Below are 12,945 nucleotides of genomic sequence, written 5' to 3'. Positions count from 1 at the left end.
GCGGTGGACCCCGACGCCAAGGAGCTGGCAATGCGGATCGACGCATCGAAACCGTGAGTTTCCTTGGTCGCATTGTTCACGTCCCTGTGTTCGAGCCGATAGGACAGCTGAGGGGTACGGAAGGCGGTATGGAGGGTTATCCATGCCGGCCCTCACTTGATGTGAAGTACCAGGTTGAACTGGCGAAGGCGCGGTTAGCGTACTTTCAGGCTGAACTTGCGAAAGTGAATGGAGGAAAGGCGCCACTGTGCGAGGAGAAACCTCAGGATGTTAAGTGCGTCTTGGAGGAATTAGAAGCAAAGCGCCAGCAGCTAGCGCTGGAGCTCGCTGAGCTCAAGGAGGCTAGGAAAGCTAGTGAACTAGCCAGGGAGAACTGCTCTGAGTCCCGAGAGGCGAGGCCGCCTGTGCTGGAAGACAAAGGAATATACCTGTCAAGCACAGGTCAAGAAAACAGCCAGGCAGAAGAAAAGAGGGAGTCAGCTTTACACGAAAGTGCAATCTCTCGTGAAGAAAGTATCGTGACTGAACTCAGCGTCGCAGTAGTCGAGGCGGTGAACGCGCACTCCGACGATCCAGCTGCACAAGTTAGCTCAACCCCTAATGAGACCAGGGACGCGGACGCGAGTTCAGGATTGTTGGAAGTCACTCTGACAATCCCGAAAACGCAGTCCCAAGCAAGCTGTGAAAAAGAGCATTTCGTGCAGCAGGAAACGGTCGGTGAGGACAGACGTCAGATCGGCGAGCGAATGAAAGGAGGAAGTCTGGCGTCGCCGCAACCGCACACTGTGTCGGGCATAGGGTATGAAGTGCCCCATAGCGTTGATAGTGGCAGGAGCGTTCCATCCGAGGCAAAGAACGAAGGTTGGCCTGATGCGCCGACGGGACCGAGCGCCACGCATTTGTTGAACGCACTCGACGTGTGTCCCACCAGGTCCTTGGAGGACAAGGAGATGCGTGGCGAGTTGCCACAAAACAAATTCGGATCAAGCGACTGCGAGAGAGCTCATGCAGCCTCAGACTATGCCACGAAGCCGGCAAGCGCCGATCAGGCACGGAGCGGCGGTTGCAAAGTTTGCTCGTGCAGTAAAGGTGCAGATGGCCCCGGGCGAGGTGGAGTGGCAGGAGGCAGGTGCGTGGCTTTCACCTTGAAAGTCGGCGTGTGGAATAGTTCGTTCCGTACTGCAGTACGCCAGATCAAGTGTAGTAAAACCGGCCTCACTGGTACGGTTAGATTGAGGAGAGGATATGCCCCTTGCGCAGGGCGCGGCCCGTGCTGGCGCGCCAGAGAGAGCGTGCCCTCAGGTGCGTCGTGTAGTGAGGGGTTTGGACCCATCAAAACCCGGGACGTTTTTGATCCTGGAGGGCACCATCTTTTCAGTTTGCGCCCCGTTGTGGCGCCAGCCTAATGAGTGAGTTACCGTTTAGGCGTTAATTGTGTTACTGACAACACGTGGTGGCTCGAATGTACACAGGGACGCTCGGTGCGACTAAGGAGGCTCACGTGGCCCGTATCAGTGCTACTGAACGCTCTAGTTGCGAGTGTCGGTGTGTGTGTCCCGAGCAGGACGCGGGTGTGCATGCTAGTGAACTGCGTACAGCCCATCAACTTGGACGCTGTGTTACGGCGCACGGCAGGCATGCCACTGTATGTATTTGAGTGTGCAATTTGCGTAATTTTGTGTTGGTGCCCGTGTACATTTTTTGCTTTTGGTTTGTTTGATGCCAGTGCTTGTGTAGCTTCGGTATGTCACCCGAAGGGTGGTTTCGTGTCAGACACCGATCCCTTTTGTTTGTAATTCTAAAAGTGCCATTTGGGCCCTTTGTACAATCTTGGGAAGGGCGTGTAAGGTATCGGTAGCGTTCGCGGGGGTCATCGGAACGCGGCTGGGGGTGCTCAAAGCGAAGCGTCTCCTTTCTTGGAACGCGGCCGCTCGCGAACGCGCCGGCAAGTATACGGGTGTCCCCCCACCCGCGGTACCGATTCGCACACGTGCTGGCACGGATGTCTATTTGTGTTTGTTTTTATTTTGTGGTGGAGAGAGTGCTCTACTTTACGGCAGCTGGAGGGCTGGCCAGGCTCTTGAAGAACCAATCATGTTGAGAGCACAATATGATTGGTTGCTACGAAATGTGGGCTGGGCCTTTAGGTCTTTAAAACCGGACCCCGGAGCCGGAATCGGGGTTCTGTGCTAAGGTGAGATGCAACGCATCTTCGGCAACGCCGAGTAGGGGCCTCCCCTAGTATTGGCCAGTTCCACCTTTTTGTTGTTGTTTGTCTTTTTGCCGCTTAATATGTCTCGAGTGCCTTAACTTGTATCTATTGTAAATACTGTACATAAAATTTGAAGTGTTCGCCTTACCCCTGCGTCTGAACTGAACACAAGACCGTCTCTGACGGGCACCCCTGGTGCGAAGAGCTTCAGTCTTCGAGTTGAAACCAACCCGTCTCTGGCGGGGGCACCCCCGGTGCAAGGAAGGTAAAGAACCTGTGAAAATTTACTGTTAGGTTAGGTTAGTCTTTTCTTTTTATTTTTGAAACAGCGCAACAAAGACGGGACGTCGAAACTGAGGGGTAAAGACAAACAGGCGCCAACTAACAACTGGGTTTATTGGAAAAAACACACAAATATATAGACAGAGTTAGGAAAGTTTAATCGCCATCATAGTCAACTCATGCCACATGTGACGAAAGATACCCAATCTCCCCTTCGGAAAGGGCGACCGATGGGCAACTAATGCACGTTGCCCCTTTCTCACTTATAAGAAAAGCTTCAATAACTTCTCGCGTCATCTTATCACAATGGCGGAACACGATATTGGTGTTCTTATAGTCGGGGGTACATTTGCATTTCTTCCAACGGAATGCCCCTTTAGCGAGAGGGTCTCCTCCTGATTTTCTTTTTTCGTAATCTTTTTCGTGTTTCCATTTGCACTTTCTGCAGTGCACCGCCACGGTTAGGTAAGGTTAGGTTATGTTAGGCTAGGTTAGGTTAGATTAGGTTAGGTCAGGTCAGGTCAGGTCAGATCAGGTCAGGTCAGGTCAGGTCAGATCAGTTTAGGTTAGGTTATGTTAGGTTAGGATAGGTTAGGTAAGGTAATGTAAGGTTAGGTTAGGCTAGGTTACGTTACGTTAGGTTAGGTTAGGTTAGGCTAGCTTAGGTTAGGTTAGGTGAGGTTAGGTGAGGTTAGGTCAGGGTAGGTCAGGTCAGGTCAGATCAGGTCGAGTATCCAGGAGATTTCCCTTGTCCAGTAGCATGCCTGAAGAAGGTCACTGCAAAAGGTTGTACAAGGCCATCTTACTCTAAGAGCACTTGCTGCTGGGCTAGTTGGTTTTGGTTCGTTATTAAATAGTTTTAAGGCATAAAAAACAGACAAGACACATAGGTGAAGCGCCATTTTTTTTGCTAATTCTTTTTACGTGACCCCACGAAGAAAGCACACGGCGGAAAAACACACTTACTTAAACGGGGACCAAGCCGTTCTTGTTGCGAAAGGCGACTGTCCTTGCACAAAAGGAGTTGGCGACGACACATGTGACACAGTCATCAGTGAAACGCGGACATGACACACTAAAGGAAGGGCCCACAGTACTAGAAATATAGTCTAAGAGCACTTGCACTTCGTCCTGTGACCTATCTATGTGTCTTGTCTGTTTTTTGCGCCTGAAAACTATCTACTGATGAGCCATCTCACTCACAGGGTCAAAGGGAAATGACTGATTCCTGTAAGTGCAGCAGCAGCACGAAAAAGTAGCCCCCCTTGTGAAATTTACTCACCTGAGCGACACATACAATCTGCATAACCCTTGTGCAGAACATTGCCCTGCAAACAAAAAGACACCCCACTGCAGCTGCTAGAATCCAGAGGAAGCGTTTGTGCAGAAGTGATGCAGAATTTACCAACAAAGCAAGTCGTAATGAGCACTCAACAAGAAAACCATCGGCTACTGTCTAATTTCAGTTTTTAGTAAATGGTGTGCACTTTTGAATTTTCAAACTACTTGATTTCTTTTCAGGAACCTTGTACCGAGCATGTAAGGCATGAATAGCCTAGCCACCATTAAAACCATTCCAGAGACCCTTTGATCATCCCTTCGAGATGTGTGGCTAAGGTAGTAGTACTTTAGCTTGGCAGGCAAGCATTATTTGCCAGCAAGTATAATCTCTGGGTGCAATCTGCAAGGCACCCTCTAGTGAAGGTTCTAGAGTAGGTCAAATGTAGGCCTTTTTTTAGTATTTTGCAGTATCTTGGTCTTGGTAGATAACATGAACAAACCAGCATGCCAGCATGATGCTCTGTGGCCTTTTTTTATTTTAAAACAAAAATGAATACAAGCAAACTATGTACAATGGTACTGGACCCATAGCCAAAGCTAGTGTCGGGTCCAACACAATGATAAATTGCAAAATGCAGCAGGTGGAGAGAACACTTCTCATATAAATAACTTCGAAATATTAAAATCACAACATACATAGCTAATATATACATTTGTTATCATGCATACATTCTTTGTACGAAATAACCTGAAATATTAACAATTTTACAGTCATTTGGGTACAGAATTTACAGCTCAACCGGCGGAAACTTACAGATTCAGCAAAAATATTTTAAGAGATTGTAAAAAATTAATTTTTAATTTAACATCATTAGGGAAGTGATTCCATATTTTTGCACAGCTGAATTCAATCAACCTTTTCCTGTAGGTATTGTGGCATATTGGCGGGTAAAATGATTTCCACTTGCAGCTCTGTATCTCTTTTAGAAGTTATAAAGATACTGTGATGAAACGGGTCATTGAATTGCAGTATTTTATGAATTGTCTGTGCTGTTTTTAACGAGTAGATGTACAATCTGTAAAGATAAAATATGTGCCGGCTGAAATAGTGGCCTTCTGGCCAAATGTAGTTTGAGTATGTGATAATTTGTAGCGCCCGGCGACGCTATAACGCGCTGGCACTGAGATCTGCGTTCCCGCGCTAGAGGAAAATGAAGATGGACAGCGCGTGCTGGGCGCGCACGCCCGGCACGGGCAGTTGGGAACTTGAAGCCTCCCACGCTGGTCGTCTCTCTCTGGTGCTCCGCTGCGACCCCGCAAATCCTCAATAGTGGTGACCCGGCGAACCGTGCCTTCTACCCAGCGGCGTCCTAGCATGGCGTACTGGCAGCACCCAAGTTTCGACCCGCCGCTCCCGGCGTTCCGGCCTGCAGGCGTCGGCGGGTGGTTCGCCCAACTGGAGGCTGCGATGTACCTGAACGGCATCACCATCCAGCCGTTTAAACACGCAGTCCTTTGCGACATCCTCCCGCCCGACCTCCTGCTTCGGCTCACCTACTCTGCCTTCGGCTGCCGGCCATACGATCAGCTGCCTGCGGCCGTCTTGGCGGACTTCGTTGCCTACTACGTTCCGACGCCGCTCTACGACGCAGCGGACCCGTTTTCGCCGCCGACAGCCTCTGGCCCTGCACCGGCCTCGCTCGCGCCCACGCAGCCTTCATCAGAAGCCGTCCCGCCTGAGCAGCCCCTCGCCGCCTCGCCGCCACTCCAGTCTAGCGCCTCCGGCCCGGCTTCTTTAGCACCGACCGCACCAGACGCTACCGCATCGCTTCCGGCAGCACATCTTGCTACCCCGGTTTCGCTAGAAGCACTGTGCGACGACTCCACGGCCCGAAGTCCGCAGTCATTCCCTCAGCAGCTCGTTGAGGTGCCTGGCCCACCGCGGTTTGCCACGTCAGCGAACTCAGCGACAGATGCGCCTCGAGCCACCCTGTTCAGTGCCTCCGGCCATACCGCCTCCACTAAGGACTATACAGCATCTACGGCACAGTCCGGTGAGCAACTTCTCTTATCTGCAATGGTGCCGCCCTCAGTCGAGCTCTTACTCGACGAGTGCCCCACTCCGCCAACGCCTGCACCCTACTGCGTAGCATCGCTGCCAGCCGAACGCTCACCTGTCGCCTCATCGCTCATTCCCCTAAAGTCGTCTTTCACTGACCTGAGCGATCGTGCTACAGGCGAATTGAGTTTGCCGCCACCGCAGCATATGCCACATACCAGCCCCACTACCTCTGCGGCCACACCGCCTGCCCAAGAGGCCCCACCCCAAGCCCTCATTACGGTCAAACGCTTCTCGGAGTCTGAACCTGGCAGCTCGACACTGCCGCAGCAAGCGTCTGCTTTGGTGCCTGACTTGAACCACCTTCGGCACCGAATGGTCGAGCTACCCACACCGAGTAGTGAGGCAGTTGTCCATCCAAAAGCTGTGTCTCTTTCTGTCAGCCAGCCGTCTGACGTAGCAATCTCAGCTATACGGCTGCAGCCACCCACAGCCGACCATGCCCACCCGCGAATCGGCACTGGCCAGTCGCTCCGGACTGTCACTCCCGCTTTGCCCAAGCACCTGGAATTTAGCCCAGCAACTTCCTCCGCATCGTCCCAGCTGTCACCGTTGTGTCGACGGTCACACCACAGCTGCTGTATGTCCATGGAGCCGTTTCATCCGCTCCTGTGCTTGTGATCGTGTACTCGGCGCGTCAGATTCCCATCGGCATCAGCTGCAACGTTCCGACACTGATGACACTTGTGCCAGCGGGCAGCACTACAGTCGGTGAAGACCCAATCATGGCCTCCCCTGCCCCCATATCCACTGTCAGCTCGGCAACCTGCATCATTCGCCCATTGCGCAGCTGCCAGGCTCGTCCACCTGAGCCCGCGCACTTCACCCGACAGCTCTTCCCGGCCACTGACATGAACTTACTGGACCCTCATACTCTCCTTTCTTTTACCGAGGGCACATCTCGACGTTCCGTCTAGGCGGGGGGCCCTGTAGCACCCGGCGACGCTATAACGCGCTGGCGCTGAGATCGGCGTTCCCGCGCTAGAGGAAAATAAAGATGGACAGCGCGTGCTGGGCGCGCACGCCCGGCACGGGCAGTTCGGAACTTGGAGCCTCCCACGCTGGTCGTCTCTCTCTGGTGCTCCGCTGCGACCCCGCAAATCCTCAGCAAATTCTTAGAGCCCTCTTTTGTAATCTTACTACGGGTTCAAGATATGTTGGGCACGTGTTGCCCCAAGATTCTATGCAGTAACTTAACTGTGTATAAAAGCCAAATATAGTATACGGAGAATATTCAGAAAACAAAATACACAGTGTTTAGCTCCAGGGGAAAAAGTTTAAACTACAATGCATGTAAATAGTGCATGTAAATAATCGGCCCTTACAACATGGTACAAGTTTTAAATACCTAGGTGTGCATTTTGATTCTTATATGCACTGGATAAATCACACAAAAGAAGTTTGTTAAAAACTTGCGTTTGGATGCCATATTCTCCTGAAAGCGGGAGAATGTTTTGAATTCTTAAGCTGGTTGGTAGTAAACCACTTTAGGACCCTGACAAGTTCTTCGTTTATTTTCCTGTTTAGTTCTTCAATTCATTCTCCTATAGATACCAATGCCGTGTCATCAACATACATTAATGCTTGAGGATATTTTAAGGTTGACGGAGAGTCATTCACATACAGCGAAAAAGAGATCGGCACTCCAGTCAGCTTGTAATAAAAACAGCGCAAGGACACAGGACGAGAACAGAGAGTAGACACACACGGCGCTGACTTGCAACTACGTTTATTGGAAAAACACGCTGCTTTTCATAGCAGGGCGTCAAGAAAGCGCGCGCATGCGCTTTGTCAAAAATACACTTATTGGGTAATAAAATGTCTCCTAAAGGCACTTAAATGTCTCCTAAAGCTGCCCCCACTTTGCCTACCTAATAAGGTAGTCAAAGTGGGGGCAGCTGTTCGAAGGAAGAGAGATGGAATGGGAAAGAAAACAGGGTGTAAAATTAACCATGCAAACAGGTTCGTCTCGTGTAAGGTTGCTGTGGTTTACCAGATTCATCTGTCCTGTGGCCGTACTTATATTGGCCAGACAGGTCGCTGCATTAATGTGCGGCTTTTGGAGCACCAAAATTCTTTGGGAAAGTGTTCAACAATCTTGGCCAAGCATTGTCTCGAGTGTAAGTGCACCCCGTTTTTCGTTGACACCGAAATCTTGTTCATACATAACGATCGTAGCACGAGGGAAGTAGGAGAGGCATTTCATATCTTGAGAAAAGGAAACAGATGTGTCAGCCAGCCTTCAGTAGCATTGTCCTCTAAGGAAATGAAGTTGCTAAACAGGAGACATTTTATTACCCGATAAGTGTATTTTTGACAAAGCGCATGCGCGCGCTTTCTTGACGCCCTGCCATGAAAAGCAGCGTGTTTTTCCAGTAAACGTAGTTGCAAGTCAGCGCCGTGTGTGTCTACTCTCTGTTCTCGTCCTGTGTCCTTGCGCTGTTTTTATTACCAGATGCTTAACCAACTCGCCCAAACTGCCATTTTACTACACTCATGTCAGCACGGCCTGCGGTTTCGACATAAAGTTATTCATTACAACTTGCTGTTTGCGGTTGGTGAGATAACTGGTGAATAATTCTGCTATTTGCCCTCTAAAACCGTAATTACGAAGTTTATCAAGTAGGATGGTGTGATTAACGGTATTGAACGCCTTCTTAATGTCTAAATACACAACTATAGCTATCTTGTTTTAAAATTTCTGTTAGGACCCCACCGGTGTGAAGCCGTGCAGACTGGCGCTCATTATACTATACTATATATTATTATACTACTATTATACTATACTATTATACTATACTATACTATACTATACTACTACATTATACTATACTATATGCTCATTATACATTATACTATATTTGCTTACGAATTTCCTGACATGTGAACACAGACATTTTTCAAAAATTGTGTTAAGAGGACCGAAATTGGCCCGTAATTACTTGGTACTGACTGCTCTCCCTCTTTATGAATAGGAACCATTTTAGCGACCTTCAGCTTTTCAGGAAATGTTGAGCTCTGAATCAGTGATTCAGACACTGAATAATAAATATAATAAATAGCCGTGTAATAAATGCACGGCTAATAAATCAATATTATCTTGAATTATTTTACAGGGATTGTGTCGAGTCACTCCTGTGGATTCTCATACAGAAGCACTTTCCAAAAATAAACAGAGAGTGTCCATAAAAATGCAGTATTTAAACTGAAATTAAGCTGAAATCTCCTTTACAGTTAAACACGCCTTTCAATCCCAGTTATCTACAACCACAAAGTTGGAAGGAATAACTTACGACATCGAAAATGCTGTTTATGTAAAGGGTCAGTAAGGTGCTATCTTTCTAAACCTTTCTAAGGCATTTGAATTACTTCCTTATCAATACTATAGGGATTTAAAACATCGTAATTATAGAAACCGACTGCCTTTTGAGGAACAGTAAACAATGTGTTCTTAATATGCATGAATGATATCCATTTATGAGCTGACCCTGGGGTACCAATCAAACTCTTTGCGGATGACTGCTTAGTGTATACAAGATCCAAAATTCCATACAAGTTTCCATACAAGATCAAAAGTTATATGAACGTTAAATGGATATCATCAATTCAAACTTCGTGCATTCATTGGGGAAAAAAACTTAATGTTGTCAGAACAAGCATGAGAAAGTGCCACTGCACAACCTGAGCTGGGAACAACGCATAAATAACAAAACATAAAACTAAGGAGGCTCAGGGAAAGTTTCGCTTCCTCAGAAGAAGATTTTGCAATGCTTTTCCTGCTGTAAAACACTCGTGAGGTCAAGCCTAGAATCTAGAATAGACTGATATTTTTCGGAGACCTCACCAGAAATATTTATTAGGTAGGCAAATAAGAACAAAATTTAGAAACTATTCAAACATATCCAACCTACCTAGCTACCAAGTCTTACCTTGAGGCATCATCACCACAACCTGCCCACTGCATTGTGAGCAAACTGCGTGGCAGTTAATTAATTACTGGCAGACTCAGACTCATGCAACGCAAGTCTCACAAGAAGCAAATACTGTTTTTGTTGTTCACAACTGTTACCTGAAAAGAAGGTCTTAACGGGAAAGTTGGTAACAGGTGCGAAAAATGGGACTAAAGCAGACAGCTTCACATGCACTGGAGAGGTTGCTTTGCCTCCAAGCACCTCCAAAGTAGGCAGGCAGGTGACCTGTAGGTTAGGTTAGGTTAGGTTAGGTTAGGTTAGGTTAGGTTAGGTTAGGTTAGGTTAGGTTAGGTTAGGTTAGGTTAGGTTAGGTTAGGTTAGGTTAGGTTAGGTTAGGTTAGGTTAGGTTAGGTTAGGTTAGGTTAGGTTAGGTTAGGTTAGGTTAGGTTAGGTTAGGTTAGGTTAGGTTAGGTTAGGTTAGGTTAGGTTAGGTTAGGTTAGGTTAGGTTAGGTTAGGTTAGGTTAGGTTAGGTTAGGTTAGGTTAGGTTAGGTTAGGTTAGGTTAGGTTAGGTTAGGTTAGGTTAGGTTAGGTTAGGTTAGGTTAGGTTAGGTTAGGTTAGGTTAGGTTAGGTTAGGTTAGGTTAGGTTAGGTTAGGTTAGGTTAGGTTAGGTTAGGTTAGGTTAGGTTAGGTTAGGTTAGGTTAGGTTAGGTTAGGTTAGGTTAGGTTAGGTTAGGTTAGGTTAGGTTAGGTTAGGTTAGGTTAGGTTAGGTTAGGTTAGGTTAGGTTAGGTTAGGTTAGGTTAGGTTAGGTTAGGTTAGGTTAGGTTAGGTTAGGTTAGGTTAGGTTAGGTTAGGTTAGGTTAGGTTAGGTTAGGTTAGGTTAGGTTAGGTTAGGTTAGGTTAGGTTAGGTTAGGTTAGGTTAGGTTAGGTTAGGTTAGGTTAGGTTAGGTTAGGTTAGGTTAGGTTAGGTTAGGTTAGGTTAGGTTAGGTTAGGTTAGGTTAGGTTAGGTTAGGTTAGGTTAGGTTAGGTTAGGTTAGGTTAGGTTAGGTTAGGTTAGGTTAGGTTAGGTTAGGTTAGGTTAGGTTAGGTTAGGTTAGGTTAGGTTAGGTTAGGTTAGGTTAGGTTAGGTTAGGTTAGGTTAGGTTAGGTTAGGTTAGGTTAGGTTAGGTTAGGTTAGGTTAGGTTAGGTTAGGTTAGGTTAGGTTAGGTTAGGTTAGGTTAGGTTAGGTTAGGTTAGGTTAGGTTAGGTTAGGTTAGGTTAGGTTAGGTTAGGTTAGGTTAGGTTAGGTTAGGTTAGGTTAGGTTAGGTTAGGTTAGGTTAGGTTAGGTTAGGTTAGGTTAGGTTAGGTTAGGTTAGGTTAGGTTAGGTTAGGTTAGGTTAGGTTAGGTTAGGTTAGGTTAGGTTAGGTTAGGTTAGGTTAGGTTAGGTTAGGTTAGGTTAGGTTAGGTTAGGTTAGGTTAGGTTAGGTTAGGTTAGGTTAGGTTAGGTTAGGTTAGGTTAGGTTAGGTTAGGTTAGGTTAGGTTAGGTTAGGTTAGGTTAGGTTAGGTTAGGTTAGGTTAGGTTAGGTTAGGTTAGGTTAGGTTAGGTTAGGTTAGGTTAGGTTAGGTTAGGTTAGGTTAGGTTAGGTTAGGTTAGGTTAGGTTAGGTTAGGTTAGGTTAGGTTAGGTTAGGTTAGGTTAGGTTAGGTTAGGTTAGGTTAGGTTAGGTTAGGTTAGGTTAGGTTAGGTTAGGTTAGGTTAGGTTAGGTTAGGTTAGGTTAGGTTAGGTTAGGTTAGGTTAGGTTAGGTTAGGTTAGGTTAGGTTAGGTTAGGTTAGGTTAGGTTAGGTTAGGTTAGGTTAGGTTAGGTTAGGTTAGGTTAGGTTAGGTTAGGTTAGGTTAGGTTAGGTTAGGTTAGGTTAGGTTAGGTTAGGTTAGGTTAGGTTAGGTTAGGTTAGGTTAGGTTAGGTTAGGTTAGGTTAGGTTAGGTTAGGTTAGGTTAGGTTAGGTTAGGTTAGGTTAGGTTAGGTTAGGTTAGGTTAGGTTAGGTTAGGTTAGGTTAGGTTAGGTTAGGTTAGGTTAGGTTAGGTTAGGTTAGGTTAGGTTAGGTTAGGTTAGGTTAGGTTAGGTTAGGTTAGGTTAGGTTAGGTTAGGTTAGGTTAGGTTAGGTTAGGTTAGGTTAGGTTAGGTTAGGTTAGGTTAGGTTAGGTTAGGTTAGGTTAGGTTAGGTTAGGTTAGGTTAGGTTAGGTTAGGTTAGGTTAGGTTAGGTTAGGTTAGGTTAGGTTAGGTTAGGTTAGGTTAGGTTAGGTTAGGTTAGGTTAGGTTAGGTTAGGTTAGGTTAGGTTAGGTTAGGTTAGGTTAGGTTAGGTTAGGTTAGGTTAGGTTAGGTTAGGTTAGGTTAGGTTAGGTTAGGTTAGGTTAGGTTAGGTTAGGTTAGGTTAGGTTAGGTTAGGTTAGGTTAGGTTAGGTTAGGTTAGGTTAGGTTAGGTTAGGTTAGGTTAGGTTAGGTTAGGTTAGGTTAGGTTAGGTTAGGTTAGGTTAGGTTAGGTTAGGTTAGGTTAGGTTAGGTTAGGTTAGGTTAGGTTAGGTTAGGTTAGGTTAGGTTAGGTTAGGTTAGGTTAGGTTAGGTTAGGTTAGGTTAGGTTAGGTTAGGTTAGGTTAGGTTAGGTTAGGTTAGGTTAGGTTAGGTTAGGTTAGGTTAGGTTAGGTTAGGTTAGGTTAGGTTAGGTTAGGTTAGGTTAGGTTAGGTTAGGTTAGGTTAGGTTAGGTTAGGTTAGGTTAGGTTAGGTTAGGTTAGGTTAGGTTAGGTTAGGTTAGGTTAGGTTAGGTTAGGTTAGGTTAGGTTAGGTTAGGTTAGGTTAGGTTAGGTTAGGTTAGGTTAGGTTAGGTTAGGTTAGGTTAGGTTAGGTTAGGTTAGGTTAGGTTAGGTTAGGTTAGGTTAGGTTAGGTTAGGTTAGGTTAGGTTAGGTTAGGTTAGGTTAGGTTAGGTTAGGTTAGGTTAGGTTAGGTTAGGTTAGGTTAGGTTAGGTTAGGTTAGGTTAGGTTAGGTTAGGTTAGGTTAGGTTAGGTTAGGTTAGGTTAGGTTAGGTTAGGTTAGGTTAGGTTAGGTTAGGTTAGGTTAGGTTAGGTTAGGTTAGGTTAGGTTAGGTTAGGTTA

The sequence above is a fragment of the Amblyomma mixtum genome, chromosome 10 (assembly GCF_055824585.1).
Source record: "Amblyomma mixtum isolate Tamu chromosome 10, ASM5582458v1, whole genome shotgun sequence".
Lineage (NCBI taxonomy): Eukaryota > Metazoa > Arthropoda > Arachnida > Ixodida > Ixodidae > Amblyomma > Amblyomma mixtum.
The sequence above is the reverse complement of the archived record's forward strand: the minus strand, read 5'-3'. Positions refer to the sequence as shown.